Genomic DNA, 22426 nt, shown 5'->3' with positions numbered 1-22426 from the left:
CTTGTGTTGGTAATTTCCTGGCCTCAATTCAGTGACTGACCTCCCAACTGCCCTGTCACAATGCCCTCCCATGACCACATGTTGATAAGTTCTACCTTTGCAATGTGAAAATATCCCACTCTTCACCCATAGCTTTCTTTCTTTTGCTTCATTCCAGGTTTCAATTTGGTTGGTTTCGTCTCATTATGTGGACCCCGCTTCTGTGAACCCCTAACTTTCTCTAAAGGTTCTCTAAAGGTTCAGACACCTGAAGCCAGTCCATCAAAGATCTCTGACCTCTTCCCTAATTTCCAAATCCTCCTCTTTCTTCATCCCATTTGATCTCTTATTTGTACCTCTAGCTGGCACTTTCTATAATGAAACTATCTTCTCCTTTGGCTTTTGTGTTGTATCTACATACTCATCTTCTCCCTCTTCCTGTCAGCTGGCTTAAGTATCTCCTCTTCTCACTGTGTGCAAAGGGCTTCTTTCTGAGTCATTTGCTGGTTTTCCTTGCTTCTTAATCTGTATATTCCCTGAGGATTTTCATCACAACTTCTTTTGAAGGAGTTTTCTCTTGAGCACTCCCAATAGCCTATTGCCTGGCCCAAAACAACCCACATAAAAAATGTTTAATACTGAACTACTTCTGTTCCAGTGTATGCTTTTTCTGATGAAAGGTAATAGTCATTCAAGCCCAGCCTCTGAGCATGATCCTTGTTTTCACACTTCATCCCTTCCAACCAAAGAATGAGTCATTAAGTTGTATCAATTCCAGCTCTTAAAGTTTTCTCACATTTTTCCTGTCCCTTCATCTGCACTGATACTACTATAGCTTCAACCTTAACCGTCATTTTCCTGGATATTGTAGCAGACTTCCAACTGGTTTGAAACTGCCCTTTCTACTACCACCAGTGTCAGTTTCTTGAAGCAAAGATTCATTTATAAATTTTCCCTGACCAAAGCCTTTCAATCCCTCCCTTTCCCAGCACTGCAAAGTCAAACTTCAGAATGTGTCTATCAAGATGCTTTATGATCTGATCTTTGCCTATTTATCTATCTTCATCTTTATTCATTGCACTAAACATTCCAGTGATGCCAAACCACCTGTTCTTACCAAAACATGTCATGGACACACATCTTTGTACATGAAGCTCTCTTTCATCCTGGAATATTTTTCCTCCTTTTCTATATATATATATATATATATATATATATATATATATATAATTTGTCATTCAAGACCTAATTCAAGTATTACCTCAATCTTCAGCTCATCTCTTTAACATCATCTAAAACTTCTCCTCTTGATATCCATCCCTACTCATAGTAGAATTCTGTATCTCCCTCAAGTATGTCATGTTCTTTACTTTTGTTACTCCCTTCACTCTTACTATCCCTTTCACCTGCCTAATATCCTACCCAAGATTCATATCTCAGCTTTAGATAGCATTTCCTTTAAGAAATAGGTGCCCCTCAAAATTAGCAAGACAGGAAACAACATGTGTTGAAGGGCATGTGGAGAAAGGGGAACCCTCTTACACTGTTGGTGGGAATGCAAGTTGGTACAGCCTCTTTGGAGAACAGTGTGGAGATTCCTCAAGAAATTAAAAGTAGAGCTTCCCTATGACCCTGCAATTGCACTACTGGGTATTTACCCCAAAGATACAGATGTAGTGAAAAGAGGGCCATCTGTACCCCAATGTTTATAGCAGCAATGGCCACGGTCGCCAAACTATGGAAAGAACCAAGATGCCCTTCAACGGACGAATGCATAAGGAAGATGTGGTCCATATACACTATGGAGTATTATGCCTCCATCAGAAAGGATGAATACCCAACTTTTGTAGCAACCTGGACGGGACTGGAAGAGGTTATGCTGAGTGAAATAAGTCAAGCAGAGAGAGTCAATTATCACATGGTTACACTTATTTGTGGAGCATAGCAAATAGCATGGAGGACATGGGGAGTTAGAGAGGAGAAGGGAGTTGAGGGAAATTGGAAGGAGAGGTGAACCATGAGAGACTATGGACTGTGAAAAACAATCTGAGGGGTTTGAAGGGGTGGGGGGTGGGAGGTTGGGGGAACCAGGTGGTGGGTATTAGAGAGGGCACGGATTGCATGGAGCACTGGGTGAGGTGCAAAAATAATGAATACTGTTATGCTGAAAATAAATAAAAAAAAAAGAAAGAAATAGGTGGCCCTGATCCCCAAAGTAAATTAAATCTCCTTGTTTTACAGCTGCATTGTAGCCATGTTTGTATTTTCTGCCCTCAGTAGACATCTGTAAAACTATTGTGTATAGTACTTTTCTCATCAAAAAGCTGATTGTTTTCAGCTTTATTTACAAATAAAAGCTTATTCCTTATGCCTTGATTAGAAATGTTTGTGTTGGAATGTGCTGAACTTGACATATTGTTTCGAAATGCAAGCTTTGTGAAATTCAATTTATGAAATCCAAACACAATTTCAGCCTATTAGGGGCTTGTAACCAAGAAATAACTTGCTAGTTATATAAACCATTAGCTTTGGAAATCAAAGCATAAACAGATGAATTTTCTATGTGTGCTTTCCTGCTGTGGCTATTAGCCCAGGAATTAGCCAGGAAATTATGCCCTATAATGAATGAAATGATAGAACTTCAAGTGGAAGAAACTCCTAAGGCCAGTGAAGCGCTCTGTCATTGAAAGGGTATGAGGTGTAACTAAGCTGCTTTGCATGGTGAAAGCTGGCTGCTGGTGCTAACTCACTCCTCTCTGCACCATCTAATTGATTTTCTTTTGAGTTTATACCAAGGGATTGGTGGACAGTGTCAGTGGTATGTCTTGGATATAGGCAATTAGTGTGTGTGTGTGTGTGTGTGTGTGTGTTTTGTAGAGAATTTAAAAAATAATAACATTGACAAAAGTTGGCCAACATTTTCTTATCACCATGTACTGGCAATTCTAATCAATGTCAGTAATAAAATCCTCCTCCCTCCAATGATTCTTTTGGTGGCCTACATTTTAAATAATTACTGCAATTACTATTGAGCTATAATAATACATATATAAACTTAAAATTAGCACATTTTTATTACTTTCCTTTAAACAAACATTGCATCTTATATGGAAGTTAATTTGTAGAACTCCCAGTTGTACAGTTGGCCCTGACACATGTGGACTGAGTATAGCTGTTTATTTCCAGAATGAATTTATAACAGTTCCAAATCATTCAAACTTATTCCCAGGACACAGTCGGTGGTAGTACATAGTTATGTCTTTGAACAGTTGATAAGAAATAAACATTAATAGTATTGTGCTTACAAAGACAAAGAAACATAACTTGAGCCACTTTAATTCTATCATTCCATATGACCCCTTTGGATTACTGTGGTTATAACTTAAAACAGTAAAAAGAATGAGATCTGAAGAGATTCAATAATTTTTTTTTGGTGGGTCCCAATTTTAATTCATACATGAAATATATTTATTTCATTGCATTATAATTACTGAAAATAGCTTTTTTATGTAGAGGAGCAAGGTGTTAAAACAATCTGCTTTAGGTGGCAAGTGTATCATGTTTTCCTCTGTCTCTTTAACCATCCCCTCCTTCTTCTTTCCCAGGAATTATGATAGGCCTTCCACACATGTGATCTCACCTTTCCTTGAGGCCTTCATTACTTAGAGTGGGTGGGGCCAAGCCAAGGAGCCTGGTTGAACAACTGTGACCCTAAGACTGCCTATCCTGGGCCCCTGGGTGGCTCAGTGGGTTAAAGCCTCTGCCTTCGGCTCAGGTCCTGATCTCAGAGTCCTGGGATTGAGTCCCGCATTGGGCTCTCTGCTCAGCAGGGAGCCTGCTTCCTCCTCTCTCTCCCTGCTTGCCTCTCTGCCTACTTGTGATCTGTCTGTCAAATAAAAGAAGTAAACTTACTTAAAAAAAAAAAAAAAAGACTGCCAATACTATGATTCTACATTCCCATCCTATTTTCTCATTATTTCCCAACTTTACACCCTCTGTTTTATTTATTGGGGCTGGTCCCTTCTATTTTTCTCCTCTGTGCCTTGTTCCTTCTCTTATATCCCCTTGCTCATACTCTTCTGTCTTCCTGGAATATCCCCTAACCTCCTTATCCTGTTCCCAAATCACAAATCCTTCATGAAGCCCTTTCTGACTGTTTCATACCCCCCAAATATTTCTCAACTCTCCAAACTCCCATAGTGTTTGTGGTATTTACATTGCTTTTGCTTTTGCTGATTGACAGGGATTTATATTTTATTTTTATTACTATATTTTATTATTAATTGTTATATAAATATATAATATTTATTACATATTATATTATATATTTATATATTATATATTATATATAAACATATATAAACATATATAATGCATATATAGTATATAATATATTATATATGTATATTATATAAATACATAAATATATAAAATATTATTTTTATTAAATGCATACAATATAAAAGTCAGTGTTCTGGCCACTTTGAAGTGTACATTAACTATGCTTAATGACTTTAAGTATCATTGTGACATTAAGTGTTCAAATTTTTCTGCAACCATCATCAGGACTCTTCTCCAGAACCCTTTTCATCTTGCAAAACTATGACCCTGTACCTATTAAATAAAAATTCCTCATTCTCCTTTGCTCCTAGTCCATGACAACCATCATTTTGTTTTCTGTAACTATGAATTTGACTACTACCTTCTTCATATAAGTGGAATCATACAATATTTTTCTTTCTTTCTTTCTTTTTTTTTTTTTTGATTGGTTTATTTCACTTAATGTAAAGTCCTCAAGTTCCAACCATGTTGCATGTAGCATATGACAGGGCTTTCTTCCTTGTTAACACCAAATAACATTCCATTGTATGTATACACAAATTGTTGAGTGTGTACTTGGGTTGCTTCCACCTTTTATCAACTGTGAATAGTGCTGCTATGAACATAAATGTGCAAATCTCTTTAAGACCCTGCTTTCAATTCTTTTGAATATATATATATATATTTTTCTCCTATTCTGTGGGTTGCCTTTACTATGTTTATTACATTCTTTAATGCACAGCTTTTAATTTTGATATAGTCCATTTTTTTTTATTTGCCACCTATCTTTCAGTGACATAGCCAAGAACTCTTGCCAGAGCCAATGTCATGAAGTTTTTCTCCTATGTTTTTTTCCTAAGAGTTTTATAGTTTTAGCTCTTATTCTTTGGTCCATTCTGAGTTAATTTTTGTATGTGATATGAGGCAAGGGTGTAATTTCATTCTTTTGCAGGTAGAGACCCAGTTTTTCCTGCTTCATGTGTTGAGAAGACCATCCTTTACCCATTGAATGGTTTGGGCAGCCTTTTGGCGTATCATTTGACCATATATGTGAGGGTTTATTCTGGGCTCTTTATTTTATTCCGTGAGTTTAGATATGTGCTTTTATGCCAGCACCACACTGTTTTTATTACTGTAGCTTCATAGTACATTTTAAAATCAGGAACTGAGAGGCCTCCAACTTCATTCTTTTTCAAGATTTTTTTTGCCTATTTGGGGGTCTCTTAAGACTCTACATGAATTTTTGCATGAATTTTTCTATTTCTGCTAAAAACATCATTAGGATTTTGACAGGAATTACATTGAATCTACAGATTGCTTTGGGTAGTATTAAAATCTTAACAATATTAAGTATTTCAATCCATAAGCATGGAATATCTTTTCACCTGTTGGTATCTTCTTAATTTCTTTCAGCAATTCTTTGTAGTTTTCAGTGTGCAAATCTTTTGCCTCCTTTGTAAAACATATATTAAGTATATTATTCTCTTTAATGCTATAGTAAATGAAATTGTTTTTCTTAATTTCCTTTTAGGATTATTCATGGTTAGTATAAAGAAATGCAAAATTGACTTTTTGTGTTAGTTTTCTATACTGCAAATTTACTGAATATATTGATCAATTCTAGGTTTTTTGTTGCTGTTTTATTTTATTTTTTGTCTATATTTTGTGTAGATTTTAGGATTTTCTACATCTAAGCTCATATCTGTGAACAGAGGTAATTTTACTTCTTCTTTTCCAATTTTAATTCATTTTCTTGCTAATTTATCTTGCTAGAACTTCTAGTACTATGTTGAATGCAAGTAGTGTAAGTGGGCATCCTCACCTTGTTTCTTAGAGGAAAACTTTTGGTCTTTCCCATTGAGTATGATGGTAGCTGTGGGGACAGTTGGTTTCTAGTAGAGAGATCTTCAAAGGCCCACATCTACAACTGACATTTATTGAGCACCTTCTAAACTCCCCAAAATAGATAGACCCTTTTCATGTGTTGCTCATTTAGACTTCATAAAAACTTTATGAGGGAGTTTTCCCCACGTAATAAATGTGGAAATTAAAATTCATAGAAATCAAGTAACTAGCCAAGTTTATGAAATTAGTAAATGACCGGTATAATATTTGAATTCCATTTTATCTCATTAAAAGTCCACATTCTTTTCACTTTATCAGTAGCTCTTTGAAAGAGAGACCAGATCTCCCTGGACTTATATTTCTTTTTCACTTCTGCAATGTCAAGCACAGCTAGGCCCATCCAAATGCTCAATGTCTTGTGGATGGATCCATTGCCAACATAAAAATCTATTTCTAAACGCCCTGAGAGCTTTCCTTGTCCATGTTGAAACGGGAAACTGGATTTCTGAGGCAGCTGAATACTCTTTTAACTTGCCAAACACAATGCTTGAAGTGGGCTACAGTCTGTCACTGGGCCACTAAGCCTGCTTCCAAAGTCATTCACTCTCCAGTCTACATCCACAGCTCTCTCTGTCCCAGCAGCTTCAGTCTCTTACTTTGGGCTCCTACTGCCTGACTCATATCAACAGCAGTGTTTCTACTGCTTTTTTCTTCTTGTTTGTGCCTGGAGTCACCCCAGCCCCAACGCCTGGGGCACATTACTCTAGAGGTACCTGCTGAGGGAACCTGCTGAGAACCCTTTCCTTTCCTAAGACTACCTTTCTTCTTGGCCAGAATGGAGAAAAACAATCCATGGCAAGGAAAACCATCCTTTCCTTTGTCAAAAGGAAGGGTTAAAAACAATTTTTCAGGCTAGATCTCAGTTTCCAGAATTGACATCTTCTGAATATTCACACCTTTGGCCAGAGATGGTGTAGATAAGAGACAACACTGCCCTTGGGACATCCCTTGGGTTTTGAACTTTGCAAAGGGGCAGAGTAAGGCCACCAAGGGAAAAACAAACAAAATGTGACTCTCATTTATTAGGGTAACCACATATCCACGTTTTCTGGGACGTCTTGATTACAAACAATTCTGTTCATGTGCCATGAGACTGAATGGCTGTTATGTGCTGGACTATTTATTTTGATTCTTGGTTCAGGAAAGATGGTCACTATAATAGGAAAAATAAATAAAAAAGTCAAAATGCCTTAAGACTGCATCTCTTATTACAGTCTTCTGTGAGAATACATCCTAGTGTATGCTTGCAAGTGATGTGTGTGTGTGTGTGTGTGTGTGTGTGTGTGTGTGTGTGTGTTCTATGACTATATCTCCAGATGTTGATTAAAATTTAAGTTCATAGGGAGCAATAATCTTTAACCTCCACCAGCTTCCCTTAAATCCACACATACATTGAGTTAGATTGTTTGGACAGCTCTTAGATCACCTGAAGGATCCAGGATGAGCACATGGGCTAGAGGATAGAAATTCTTGTGGGATTCCCTGCCTGCATATGGAAAGGAGACAGGGAGAGAGAGGGGCATATTTTTGCTTCCATCTGGGAAAAGCCAAACTCTCTCTGAGAGTCCGGAGAGATGGTTTTGGCTTTGGAAATCCTAGTTCTGACACTTTACACCTGAACTTCCTATTCTGACTTGTTCTCTTTGCTTCCTGTAGTGTAGGGGACAGGATTCAGAGGGAGTCTGGCATTGGACAGTATGTAACCATGGATATGTCAAGCAAGATGGAAAACCTTGGGCTCTACATTGCAGAAGAAAGAGCCAAGATTTCAGAGTTATTGCAGTCCAGCCTTAGCCATTTAGTATTTGTGTGACCTTGATCAAGTTACTTAGTTTTCTGATACTCAGGATTTTCATTTGCAAAATGGAATTAGTTCTTCTCAGAGTCCTGTGATAATTAGGAAGAACATATGTAAAGCAGTTGGCACATTGTACAAACTCAAGTAATGGCAGCTTGTACTATTATTGGAGCTGATGTACTCAACAATCCTGTTCAGATGAGAAATACTGGAGCTCAGAGAAGTGAAATAACTTATCAATGTCATGTAGCTAGTTGATGAAAGGCCCAGGACTGGAACCTAGTGATTCTTTCTCTAAGTCACTTCACCTTCTAAGATTTTCAACAGTGGGAGATATTAGAACTAAAATACACTCTTGCTTCTCTTGAGGATGCTACAGTTTAATGAAAGATAGATATATGAAAAAAAAACCCACAAGGAGATTTAAATAAGCAATGGAGAAATAAATGTTTGCATGTATATTTGCTCAAATACTTAGAGGGAGTCTGTGCAGTTAGCTACGCAATTGAATAGTAGTGCAATATTTGGCTCCTGCTTGTAGGTAAGTGTAGTAGCTTATTTTTCTATTTCAATTTTCTTCGAATTTACAAAGCCTATAATTGTAGAAGCCCTTTGCTTCACTCTGTATGTATGTTTACTTTTTAAAATTTTTTTTAAAAATATTTGCCCAGTGGATTCTCAAGACAGTCTATGAGGAATGTAACTGGGTTCCCCAGACACACACTGTTCCTACCAAAGGGAGGACCTGATTCCCTTGTCCTCAAGGTGAATAGGACTGTCCCACAAATGGTAAGTTAGCAGAAAGACAGGGTAAACATCTCTTCTGTTTATCATCATGTACTCTGTAGCATAATGTAGCACATTGTAGGTGTTTAATAAATATTGCCTAAACAAATTATATGTGAATTATACTCTCTTATACCCCTGGTTCACAGGACTTCTCTACTGTAACAAAAGATGCCAGCACACAAAATGTTTGTCTGTCATTTGGTTTATGTGACACATAAAAACTTCCCATCAGGGGATGGTGATACTGAAAAGCTCTTCTCTCCAGCCTGGGTAGTCTCATCAGAACCGCTGTAAACTCCTTTGAATTCTCCTAGCTTCAAAGACCTCCTAGTCACCAGCAACATGACTTTACAGGATCCAGATAAAGACCAGCCTTCCTCTGACTACCCAGGCACTCTTGTTGCCCTTTCCAGAACAATTTGTACTTTAGCATACAGCTATGTGTACGCTCTATGCTTATACATGTATCTTGTAACGTGCTTGCACTCATCCTTGTGTGTAAGTGTTTTCACCACAACGAGGCCTATTAGTACCTTGAAAGAAGGGACTATTCTCCTTATCTGCATGGGTCCCCTGCAGGCCCTCATGCAGGTACACTTGGCTTGTTTGGTGCTCCATGAACAATTGCTTCAAAAGACTTCTAGTTCTTGGAGGATATGGCTACTAATCTTAAAGTACTCATGTTGTACATGAGTTGCCATTTACGCTTCTCCTTCAAGGAAGCTCAGAGCCATTGCACACTGTCTCTAGCAACTGCAGTCTTCATTTTGAGCAAAGTGCCCCTGTGTCCTTTTTATTCTTCTACATTATTTTCATTTCACATACTTTTCTCTCATGTATAGGCTTATGTGAAGAGGTTATACATGACTAAATATGAAATGTAAAATGATCCATTTGAAAGTACAATGGTTAAAGATGACCTACCCAACTTAGTCTGGTCATTTTGCTCTGAAATAAGGGAAATGAGGCTATATATAAATCAAAAGGAAAATATCTAGAACAGTGCAAGTTCAGGTAACATGGTGGTCGAATTGGGCCTCTTGGCATCTTTGCAGTTTCCCACACAATATAACTTCTCTGCATCTAGAACCGGAGTTACTGGTGCTTAGAGTCTAAAAGAAATCAGAACTAAAGTTTGGGCTTATTCTTTTCCTCCACTTTCTGAATCGGTCTTTTAACCCCTTGAAAGCTGTCCCCAGGTTGAGGGCTGAAGGCTACCCACAAAGCTGCTCATATCTGCTTTCCCTGAGTTCACACTCGAGAGAGAAAAAAAGGAAAGCAAAAACGTTTTAGTAGAGGGAATGAGCTGCAAGGTTTGGTTTCCCAATCTTCTCCCAATTTCAGGAGCCCAGGCAGAGGAAGAAGCAAAGAGGTATTTGAAAAAAAGAAAAAAGAAAGAAAAAAAAAAAACTTCAAAAGGAGGAATGATTTCAGGACAATACAATCCCAAACTGCTGTTCACATTTTATAGATGAATAAAACTGAGACTCAGGGAGGTGAGCGACTAACCTAATCTCATTGGTCATCAAGGCCGATAATCACCTCTTTGGAAGACTGAGGAACCTCTGGTAGCTCTATAGCTTCTCCCACCTTAGGAATCACATTCTGAACAGAACCTCAGCCTGCTTCCACATGGCCCCTTCTCTGCAGGCTGGCTGTCCACTGAAGGTCTAGACAAAGCTCCACCACCTCACTAAGGATACTGTTACTGAGTTCTCTCTTCTTATCTGATGGAAGGCAACATTTCTCCAGGTGTCATATGTTCACCACCAGAATAGGAATCCCTGCGTAACTTCCAACACCTACTCAGACTTACTGACTCAATTTCTGGGGATGGTTCTGGGGATTTACATTTTAATAAGCCCCTAAGATGCCTAGGTGATGTCCAGGCACATTCTTGTCTCAGAACTGCAAGTCTGCAAGTCAAGGGGAATGTAGTGGGGGAAGCCACATGCTCTCCATCTCCCCTCCATCAGAGGCAGCCCAGCTGACCTCTCACCAGTGGGCCTGACTTTTCATATTTAGTCATTTCATATTTAGTCATGTATAACCTCTTCACATAAGCCTATACATGAGAGAAAAGTATGTGAAATGAAAATAATGTAGAAGAATAAAAAGGACACAGGGGCACTTTGCTCAAAATGAAGTCACAGCTGGGGAAGGACTGTCAAGACAAGGACTTACCCCCAAATCAAAAGTATTTGGTAAAGCAAACCTTTTATGTAGCCATATGTGTTGAGAAACACTAGTTCATTTCTTCATCTCTGATTAAAAATCTCTGTAAGCTAACCTAAAACCATAATGCTTTTCCTCTTTCCCTCAGTTCTGCTCTACCCTCCTTCCTCCCCAACCTCACGACTCCCTTTTACACATTTCTAATCTTATAGCACTTTGAGCCCTTATTTACCTTCCTCTTAATTTCAACCCAGAAGGCCAGGGGCATAAACATTTTCTGCCATAGATGATATAAAAGAGTGATAATAACAAAAGTGTAGTGATGCCCCAACATTGACTTCAGTGAAGACTTGCAGTTAAGTTTCAGTACTGTCCAGGGCACACTTATTTTCACTTGCTCAAATAGCTTCAGATTATGAAATCAAATGCTTCCTTCTTTTTAAAAATCAGTTGTCTCTCTCACTAATGGGAATACATGATTAGTTCAATAACCCAGCATTGCATTCATGCCTGTGCAAGCCCCATGCCTGCCTACATAGGTTGATCTATTAGTGGCAGCTTATATGGGAGAGAACAAGGATGAACGGGAGTGTAGCAGAGAGAAAAGTGGAGAGTAGAAGAGGGAGAGGAGCCTTGGTTTCTCTTCCGAGGAAGTTAATTGAATGATGTATGAGAGGAAAAATTCTTGTCAGGGGGAGATGCTGCACAGTGAGTTTGAGAGCCAGAGAGCCCCAGTTTCCCTTGGGCATTGCCTGGTGAGAGGTAGAAGGGTTTGTTTTGTTGTGATCAACTGAGAAAAAGACCAGTGAAGTATAGGCAGCAGGGGAAAGATTGCCAAGGGATGGTACTGAAGCTGTTTTGTTCTTAGCCACCAATGTAATTATCTCTCTAATAGCAACCTTGATAAACCAGTCTAGATAAGGAGATACTATACAAGGTCTGTTTATCTGGTGGGTTGAAGAACTTCAGGATGCATAGGCAAGTATATACATATGCATACACACATATATAAACACACACATATACCACACTTACACACATTGGCACAAAAAAGCACAGTCACACTCAGTCACACAGACATAAAGATACATATACATAGATACAAACACGCACGTAAACAACTGTACCTACAGATGCATGTGCCTACATGCAGTCATGCTAACACATAGCCATTTGTACCAGTCTTATACACAGATGTGCCCAGATTGACTTACACACACAAGTCAGAATACAAAAGAAAAGGTGCCTATGGTATGATGGCCGTGAGAATCATTGGAAATCACATTGAGCTAAGGATGAGGATCTAGGTAACATGAGGGCAGTGGCCAAGTATCCTGGTCATCAGAGCACTCAAGTGCTGGGTAAACAGTAGGTACACGATATGGTCCCACTGATTGATGGACTCTACGGCCTACCTTATTGACTTCTGCCATGGTTTGATTATGACAACCATGGGAAAATGGTCTCCCCTCCAAACCTTTGGTATAAATGCTTGGAGTGTCTTGGAGCTTGTTGTTTGGCTGAAATTATGTGCTTATGGAGCCCCCTCACTTATCCCTTGACTCTCCACTCCCAGAACCCTACCTCATAGTCAAGTGGAAAATTTTATTTCTTTTCAAAAGCAAAAGATCCCCAGGGCTCTCTGTGGCATACCTGATATCTCAGACAGGCCTCCCTGAAGAGGGTCCTTTTCTCCTTCATAGCAGGAAGGAAGCTTGAAGTGTCAAAATAAGAGCCAGGCAATGCTTACTGACATACCTATGGTTATCAACAATGTGTATGTCATCATTATCTTTAAAGATGACTTTTAAAAACAATGCCCAGCCAATGCTTGTTTGTTTGGCCAGGGTGAAGCAAAGTAGAACAGCATATTTGCTCTCTGAGTCACTGGAGAAAGGCAGCACCTGCACCCCATGCCTTCGGAGAGAGCATCTCCACTTAAGCAGCAAGAGGTCTGAGTCCCAGATGAAGGAGCTTAGAAACAGTTCCCTTTCCCCGTGGAGTTCTTGATTACAATGAACTCTACCTTCATTTCCTATGCACTTGTTATTGATTCTGGCATATATACTACTTAGTGTTTGAACAGGAGGGAGAGGAGATTGGGATGCTAATTTTGAACTTTTTATTCCATCCTTTTTTTCCTCCACAAACTTTCTTTGCTTTATTTTTTCCTCTCACTTTTATTTATTTTTTGAAGATTTTATTTATTCATTTGACAGAGAGAGAGACAGTGAGAGCAGGAACATGAGCAGGAGGAGTGGGAAAGGGAGAAGCAGGCTTCCCACAGAGCAGGGAGCCCCATATGGGGTTCAATCCCAGGACCCTGGAATCATGACCAGGGCAGACGCTTAACGACTGTGCCAGCCAGGCACCCCTTCTTTCCTCCCTCATTTGTTTTCCATTCTCTTTCTTCCTCTTCTACTGAATCCCAAACAGCAGTAGGATGGCCACTGCCGCCTTTTCAGCCACACCTTGAAGACTTGGAAGTCCAAGGATTATGGATTTCCTTTGCATGGATCCCTGTCTTCAGCATGAACCACTTTTAGCCCATTTTCTGAAGACTGGGCATGAGGTTGTGGCATCAGGAAGTCTAAGCTTTTAGTTCCAGGGGTGGCTGTACTGATAGTTTTAAGGGAATTAATTTCTCGTCCTTGACATCCATAGTCTCCAGGTACCAGCTTAGATCCTCTTTGCTCTTTCCTCACTGCCCACTACATAAAAAACCTTTCCTACTTTACAAAACCAATGCATTCATCCTTCCCAAACTTCGATCTGGGACACCATTCTAAGAGGTGAATGCTTCCAGGAAGACAAACCTCCTTTCATAAGTGAGACTCATGGGACAGCTTCCTCTTCTTCCTGATTTTATACATTTTCCTATTAGGGATGAAGCATAGTGATCAAAATAGATGTGTTAGCCCCTTTGGGGAGGGCATAGACAATGGGAATGATGACAGTTCTGTTTAATAGCCTCACCTCTCCCAAGCCCTGACTTTTGTCAAAGAATGCTTTGCTGTTGTGGGAGAAAATGGTGAGAGCGAAGCAGTGAGAGAATTGGTAAGAAATATTGAATGCTAAAAATGTCTCCTTTTTCACAAATTTAATCACAAGCAATTATGTTCAGCTATTCTCAATACTCATACTTGGGAAGTGTCATTATCTGCAAAGAAAAGCTCCTTGGAACAGCTGAAACAGTAAGGTTAGTGACACAGATTCTATTAAATATAATGGGAATGTTTTCAAGGGCTACCAAATGATAAATCCTGTGGAAAAGACTTCACCTGGTTCCTTTTAAATTCATTGTATGTTATTCAGTAAGCTAGTTAAGACCTATTTTATCAAATTGTATCATGAAATATTTATTCCACTTAGTTCTCAGTTTATTTTTTTCTTATGAAATTCTCAATATTTTCTAACTCTGATTAATAAAAAAATAAAAGGATATTCTAGCTGCAACACCAATTTGTTGTTACAGGTATATACCTTTCTCTTTTATTAAATATATGGGGAAAATCTTGTTCTTGATGTCTCACAAAATTAATGGCATTATTTTTGAAGTTATATGCATAATTCTTATTTAATGATTTTCAAAAACTGAAAGGCAAATTCGATTCACGCATGTACAGACATTTACCAAAGGACTACCAGGAATTTTATACTTTTTGCTTCATAAGTAACACATTCTTTTTTTTTTCCCCCTACAAATCACACTACATCATTTCAAATTAAGTAGTAAGAAACAGTGTATAGATTTATTATTGTTCTTATAAATTATAGAAATAGGGGTGCCTGGGTGTCACAGTCAGTTAAGTGTAGACTCTTGATTTCAGCTGAGGTCATGATCTCAGGGTCATGAGATCGAGTCCCCACCATCAGGCTCCATGCTGGTCATGGACCCTACCTAAGATTCTCTTTCTTCCTCTCACTCTCTCCCTCCCCATCTCTTCCCCATCACCCACTCAGGTGCACGCATACACACCCACACTCACTCTCTCAAAAAAAAAAAAAAATCACAGGAATAGACTATATTATCTTGCTACCAGTTTAATCTTGATTTGACTGTTTTTAGTAAGCAATGTTTTAAAAATTCTGTAATATATTACTCAGTGATTTTTAATAATATTTCTAAAATGTGTATTAATCCTCATTTGAATCGAAAAATGAAGTCAGACATTTTATGACAGAAAGTGAGTCTGATTAGGCTGCTGGTTTGACAGTGATGACTGGTATTTCTAGATGCTGAGTATGCTAAATCTAAACTTAAAAGATGTGATGAGATAAAAGCAGTTTATGGAAAGATCTTGTATTGTCAAAGATGTATTGAAATTAGCAATATTTTCAATTTTCCCAACTGTATGAGTATAGCTTGCTAAACAACATGTCTGTAAGTGGGGGAAAAAGTAATGGGCATAATCAATAGTCATTTAATAAATCTGGCAGTCTTTGGGTGATTATTCTCAGATATTGAGAAAGTGAATGGTCCTAATCATTAAAAAATAAACAAGTAAATTAATAAAAATTCATACACACACACACACACGCACACATCCTTTTCAGTCCAGGTGGTTTCCAATTTTTGCTTTGAGCAAAAGTGAAGAAGAACCTAATCAAACTGTCAGTAAACACTGCCAGCAAGTGTGTCAGTAAACCGATCACAAAAAATAATTTAAAATAGATCACCAAGTGATTTTTAGCCTATAGGAAGAATTAAAAAAAAAATGGAACATTCAACCTTGCTGTAACAATTTCACTTCTTTCAAGTGAGTAAATCTTAGTGCTAACATTTGTGAAAATGTAAGACACACATAGAAAATGAAAAAACATGGGTAGAAATCTTTTAGGTGGCATATGAGCAATAATGTTTCAGCATGACTGGCCTGAAAGGTCTCTCCCATATCTGACAACCTATGATTGACCCTCCACATCTGCATGCCTCTTACACCTCTCTTGGACTCCCCCTCCTCCCATCCAGGAAACCCCAGGCTGCCCAAGGCTTCTCCTGCCTCACTGCCATGGCTCACCTAGCCTGCCTGCCTCCCTCCATGTGAACCATGCTCCATTCTGTTATGCCGCTGACCCATCCTGCCTCATTCAAACCTCTTCTCTCAGCAGAGCCTCTTCACATCATTATCTAGTCATTTTTATGTCAAGAAAACAAAACTGAGTAAGTTATGCCTTGTCAGACCTTCCACCTTCATTAGGAGGATTGGAAGGGAGCCTCCAACACCACTCCCTCTTGCGCTCAAACAGGGTAGGTGAACTTTGTCTGCCTTGAGCCCACCCAGGCTAACATCATGATTCCTGCTTTTGTATGTCACTGCAAAAAGCCCAATGCCATTTTTTTCTGTCCGCATTTTAACTGTCTCTTTCCCCATCTCCAACCCTGCCCCCCTACTCATGAACACAGTCTACTAACTCATGATCCACTAGCCACAAAACACTCTCTTTCCCAAGCCTTTTATCTAAATTCTCTCTTTACTTTCTTTTCCTGACAACAATGTGACCCCTTCCTGAGAACTCTGCTTTTCTGGAACTCTCTGAGTGGTGGCTGTTTATTCATCCTCATCTTTTGTGCTGTTGAGCATGAGATGAGTTATAAGTGCCTCATCCTTCTCATTGCCACTTCTAGTCTGTTTTCTCTTGTCTTTCATTCACTTATTTATTAAATTAACATATAATGTATTATTTGTTTCAGGAGTACAGATCTGTGAATCATCAGTCTTACACAATCCACAGCACTCCCCACTGCACATACCCAATGTCCATCAACCAGTCACCCTATGCCTCTCTCTCCCCTCTGCAGCCCTCAGTTTGTTTCCTGAGATTAAGAGTTTCTTATAATTTCCCTCCCTCTCTGGTTTCATCTTGTTTCATTTTTTCTCTCCCTTCCCCTATGATCCTCTGTCTTGTTTCTCAAATTCCTCATATCAGTGAGATCATATGATAATTCACCTATTTTCTTTCTTTCTTTCTTTTTTTTTTTTTTAAGATTTTATTTATTTATTTGACAGAGATCACAAGTAGGAAGAGAGGCAGCAGAGACAGAGGGGGAAGCAGGTCTCTGCTGAGCAGAGAGCCCGATGCGGCGCTTGATCCCAGGACCCTGAGATCCTGACCTGAGCTGGAGGCAGAGGCTTAACCCACTGAGCCACCCAGGCACCCCAATAATTGAGCTATTTTCATTTAGCATAATACCCTCTAGTTTCACCCACATTGTTGCAAATGCCAAGATTTGGGTTTTTTGATGGCTGTATAACATTCCGTTGTATATATTTACAACATCTTCTTTATCCATTCATCTGTTGATGGACGTCTAGGCTCTTTCCATAGTTTGCCTATTGTGGACAATGCTGCTATAAACATTCAGGTGCACGTGCCCCGTCATGCAGTTGCTGAGTCATAGTGTAGCTCTATTTTCAACTATTTGAGGAACCTCCATACTGTTTTCCCAAGTGGCTACACCAGCTTGCATTCCCACCAACGATGTAGAAGGGTTCCACTTTCTCCACATCCTCACCAACACCTGTTGTTTCTGACTGGTTAATTTTAGCTGTTCTGACTGCTGTAAGGTGGTATCTCAGTGGTTTTGATTTGTATTTCCCTGATGCCAGGTTATGCTGAGCACTTTTTCATGTGTCTATTGGTCATTTGGGTGTCTTTGCAGAAATCCCTGTTCATGTCCTCTGCCCATTTCCTGATTGGAGTATTTGTCCTTTGGGTGTTGAGTTTGATAAGTACTTTATAGATTTTGGATACTAGCCCTTGATCTGATATGTCATGTGCAAATATCTTCTCCCATTCTGTTGCTTGTCTTTAGGTTTTCTTGACTGTTTCCTTTCCTGTGCAAAAGCTTATTATCTTGATGAAGTCCCAATAGTTCATTTTTACCTTTGCTTCCCTTGCCTTTGGTGATGTTTCTAGGAAGTAGTTGCTGCATCTGAGGTTGAAGTGGTTCCCTTGTCTTTCTTTTAAACATGTGGCATTGAATCTTTTGTCTTCAGAGTTCACCAGTCACTGTTCTTCCTTTCTGCAGTTAACTGTACCTCTCTCCAACTCTGTCCTTGCCTTAATGCTGGTTGATTTCCATTTACACATATATAATCCCCTTAACTCTTGACCTTGGCTTCCTTTCTTCGAATGAATGTATCCTCCCTTGTATTTTACTACTTGATCTTATGACTATACACTACCCTGTTCTTCCTAATGCAGTCTACTTTCTGAAATCATCTTTTATTTTTCCAGCTCATTCCCTTTGGTACTCTGACTTCATCAGACTCTTGATACTACCCAATATACTTGGCTTAAAGTAAATTATTATAATCCTTATAACCATCTCTGCATATACTCTCACTTCTTTGTCCCTCATTTTAATACTGTTTTAGGAGAACTAAGACCCCAAACAAACTCTTCACTACTTAAACCCATGCAGCCAACCTGAAATAAAGAAAAACATAAAAACATGCAGATACTCTTACTGTCAGTTGGTGGCTACAAACCATTAGTTAAACCACAATGCTCCCTGACATTCATACTATCTTTCACATACTTGTCTCCCTCTGAAAATCACAATCACCTGTTCCTTCATCAGTATTCTCAACTGACAACATTGCTTCCCACTTCATTGATAAAACTGAAGCAATCAGAGGGGAACGTCCATATGCTTCTACCACCATATCTACACACATACCAACATCTACACCTACAAACTCTGCCTTCCTAAGTATTTAATGAGATAAACTGTCCACATTCCTCTCTAAGGTCCCTTGTGTTACAAACTTTCCCTGCCCCTCACTTACTGAAAGATATCATTCCGGTAATTCTCTCCTCTGTCTCTTTGTCATCCATATTTCCCTCTCTGATGAGTTATTAACTATCACCATAACATGATGCACTACTTTTCCCGTCTTAAAAAATAATTTGATCCATAGCTGCTCTCATTTTTCTGTTCCACCTTACATCAAATTCCTAAACATATTTGTCTCTACCCACTACCTCCCATTTGTGTCCTCTTGTTTTGTCTTAATCCCATGCCAAATAAGATTTTGCCATCAACTACTCCGATAGCACCATTCATGTTTGTTTAAGGTCAAAATGACTTCAATGTTGCTAAATTCATAATCAATGACTAAATATGATAATGTTTGGCCTTTAATAAGTACTTCACAATTACTCATTTCCTACTCCTAGAAGCACTTTTGTCTCTTGGCTTCCTAAACATCACATACTTGGTTTTACTCCTGATTTATTGGTCACATTTCAATCTCTTATTCTATTTCCTCCTGTTCTCCCTTATCTCTTATTATTGGAGTGACCCCAGGTTCAATTCTTGGACCTTGATTCTTTTCTATTACACTCATCCTGATCTCATCCTATCTCATGGCTTTATATCCCATCCATGTGCTAATGACTTCCATCTCTGGCACAGGCTTTCCCCCTAACTCCTGACTCCATACAACTGCCTATTCAACAGTGGTGCCTAATAGAAACAGCAAACTTAACATGTCCAAATGATCTTGTGTTCACACATTTCTTCACCAAAACTCATAACGATTTCATTCTTCGATTTGGACAGGCTAAAATCCTGGATGCCATCCTTGATTCCTGTCTTTCACACTCCATGTTACATGACATGAAATCATGTTAGCTTTTCTTTTAAAATAAACCCTCATTGGGCTCTTTTCACCAACTCTTCTGCTACTACTCTGATCTTGCCTAGATTTTTGTAAGAAACACCTAATAGCCCTGTCCTCACATTGTCACCTACCCCTCATAGTCTGTTCTCAATACAGCAGCCAGAGTGAGCTATTCCTATACTCAAAGGCTCAAAACACTCCAATGACTCCCCAGCTCACTCCAAGTAAGAGTCTATGTACTTACAATGGCCTACAAAGGCTAACAATCTGACGCCCATTACCTCTCGGACCTCGTCTCCTATGACCCTCCTCTCATTCTGCTATAGCCCCAGTGGCCTTTTCATTGTTCCTCAAATACTTCAGGCTGTTGGACATTTGTACTGGCTCTTTCCTCTGCCTGGAGCTCCCCTCCTCTGGGTAGCTGTAAGACACATTTTCCTTCTTTGCCTTTTGTTGTTGTTGTTGTTCAAGTATTATTCTCTCATTAAGATGTACTCTGACTGCCAACTTTAAAATTGCACTCCCCTCTATTTTTTGTCTCTCCCTAGAACATGTGCTCAATGAGAGAAGGTTTTGTTGTCTGTTTTTGTTCATTGCTGTGACCTCAGTGCCCAGAAGATTGCCTAGAAATAAGAAGTGTTCAATGAATACAGTTGATCCACAGAATACATGGATCCTGAATTTGCATATTCTCCTACTTGCTAAATGTATTTGTAACTCCCAAACCCATGCTCATTACACATTTGTGATTATTCACAGACATGCACCGAGCAATGAGAAATTTGAGTCACCTGATGTGCATGTTCTCAGCTGAGGTTAAACAAGGCAACGCTCTGCCCTCTTGTTTCAACTGTCATACTGTAAATAAATTTTCTTTCTGTGGTTTATTTAGTGCCATATTTTCCACATTTTTGTGTCTTTTGTTGGTGATTTCACTGTTAAAAATGGAATTGTCCCTTATTTCCTGGCACTGGATATTTCTCTGAAGAAGTCTGAAGGCAGCCTGGATTTTCTTCCTTCATTTAAGGAAATTCAGCATTAAAAATATCTTGGAATAATTTTTGTCTGCACTTTTTGGGTTCTCTATTTCAGGAACACTTTTTATCCATATGTTGTATCATTTGACTGCCCTTGTTATCTATCACTTTATCTTATCATTTCATCTCCCCCTTTCCTTTCCTTTTTACTCACTCAAAAAGGACTTTTATTTCAAGGCTTTAATTAGTTTCAGCCATATCTATTTTGTGTCTGGCTGCTCTCGTGACGACATTCCTAATGATAACTGCTTCAAGTGCTCAGTTCCCTTACTTTGTATCACTCTTTTAATCTCATTCTATTCTTTTGATATTTTGCTTTTAACCCCCTTTAAAAAAAAAAAGAAAACAGAATTCATGTTATCAAGTTATTCCATGGCCTGAAGCACTTGACTTGCAAGGATTCTTCTGTTTCCTTGGGTTAGGTTTTCCGTCACTTGAGTTATTTTTCTGTCCTTTGTAGCTGTGCTTTCTTTCTTGGTATACTCGTGATAAGTTTCTACAGAGACCATGACCATGTACGCTCACTTTGTACCCCTCACTGGTGCCAAGTATGGGAAACTCAGACTGCCACAATGAGGTGAGGACAAATTCTTTGTAGCATCTTTCCCATCTTATTGAGACATTTTTGGTTTCCCTTCTGAGCCAGATTTGAGATATATGTCCATACTACTTTTCAGTGCCTTGATGGTTCAGAGTCAATTAAAAAGCTCAGCTGGAGCTGTATGAAATTTGTTGGATAAACTCCACTTATTTGATTCTGGACTTTCTTCTAAGATTAAAAAATATATACCCAATGTTGGAGATCACCATGGTGATCAAGGGTAGGGAAATACCCTTGTGCTTTAGATCATTCCCCTCATTTAGATTGGAATTCTGAGAAAATGGCAAATCCAAGTAGTTTTTCCTTCCTGAGATTGTATAATGGTTAGGGTTAACTTTTCCTGGTTTCCTTATGTATACCAGGTAGCTAATGATGTCATAGGATTTTATGAGTCTCAAATAGAATATTGCATATACTGGTTGATCATCATGCTACAGTACTCTTAGGTGTGATTATTTTTTGCAATAATTGATGAAGATTCCCTTCATGAGAGCAATTTCTTTACCTTTGTCTTAGACTGACTACTCACGCTTCAATTCTGCTCCTTTCCAAATGGGATTGCCTTCTTGAGATTTTGTTAACTTACTATGTTAGTCTCTTGTCATCTGTGGGGGGAGGATGTTGGGAGAAAAGGACTTGTGATGAACTACACCCAAGTATTCTATTGATTTCCTTAGGAACCAGTTTTAAAAGTTTGTTACATGAAGTTGCCGATAGCAAGAATTTTATTTGTTGTTGATGTTAGCTTCGCAGGAGATAGGGTGGGATATTGTTTATCTTTTTCCATTCATCATGTCTACTTAGAAGTTCAAACATGATTAGAGGCAGAGAGGCAGGCACCCTGCGCAGGGGCTTGAGTTAGGCAAGAAGAGGCAGACGTGCACAAAAGGAGGTGGTAAAGGGCAGGGGCTGGTTAGCAGTGAAGGAAGTAATGAGTGATGCACCACAATAGAGGGAAGCTAGACTTTTACAGATGGTCAGAAGAAATTGGAACCCAGAAGGAAAAACAGATTAATGGTGGCATTAAGACTAAGGTCTGTGTTGTCAATCTTCTACAATGAGCTCCTTAGGAGTTCACCTGTTGGCATTCTATCATTCCTTAAGTGAAACAGTAGGCTTCTGCAGCCACGTGGCCCAAAAGTTCTGACTTGGATGAACATGCACCTCTTGTTCTTTAGTAAAACAGAGA

The sequence above is a fragment of the Lontra canadensis genome, unplaced genomic scaffold (genome assembly GCF_010015895.1).
Source record: "Lontra canadensis isolate GAN:19392208 unplaced genomic scaffold, GSC_riverotter_1.0 scaffold10, whole genome shotgun sequence".
Classification (NCBI taxonomy): Eukaryota; Metazoa; Chordata; class Mammalia; order Carnivora; family Mustelidae; genus Lontra; species Lontra canadensis.
Note: the sequence above shows the minus strand (reverse complement) of the source record.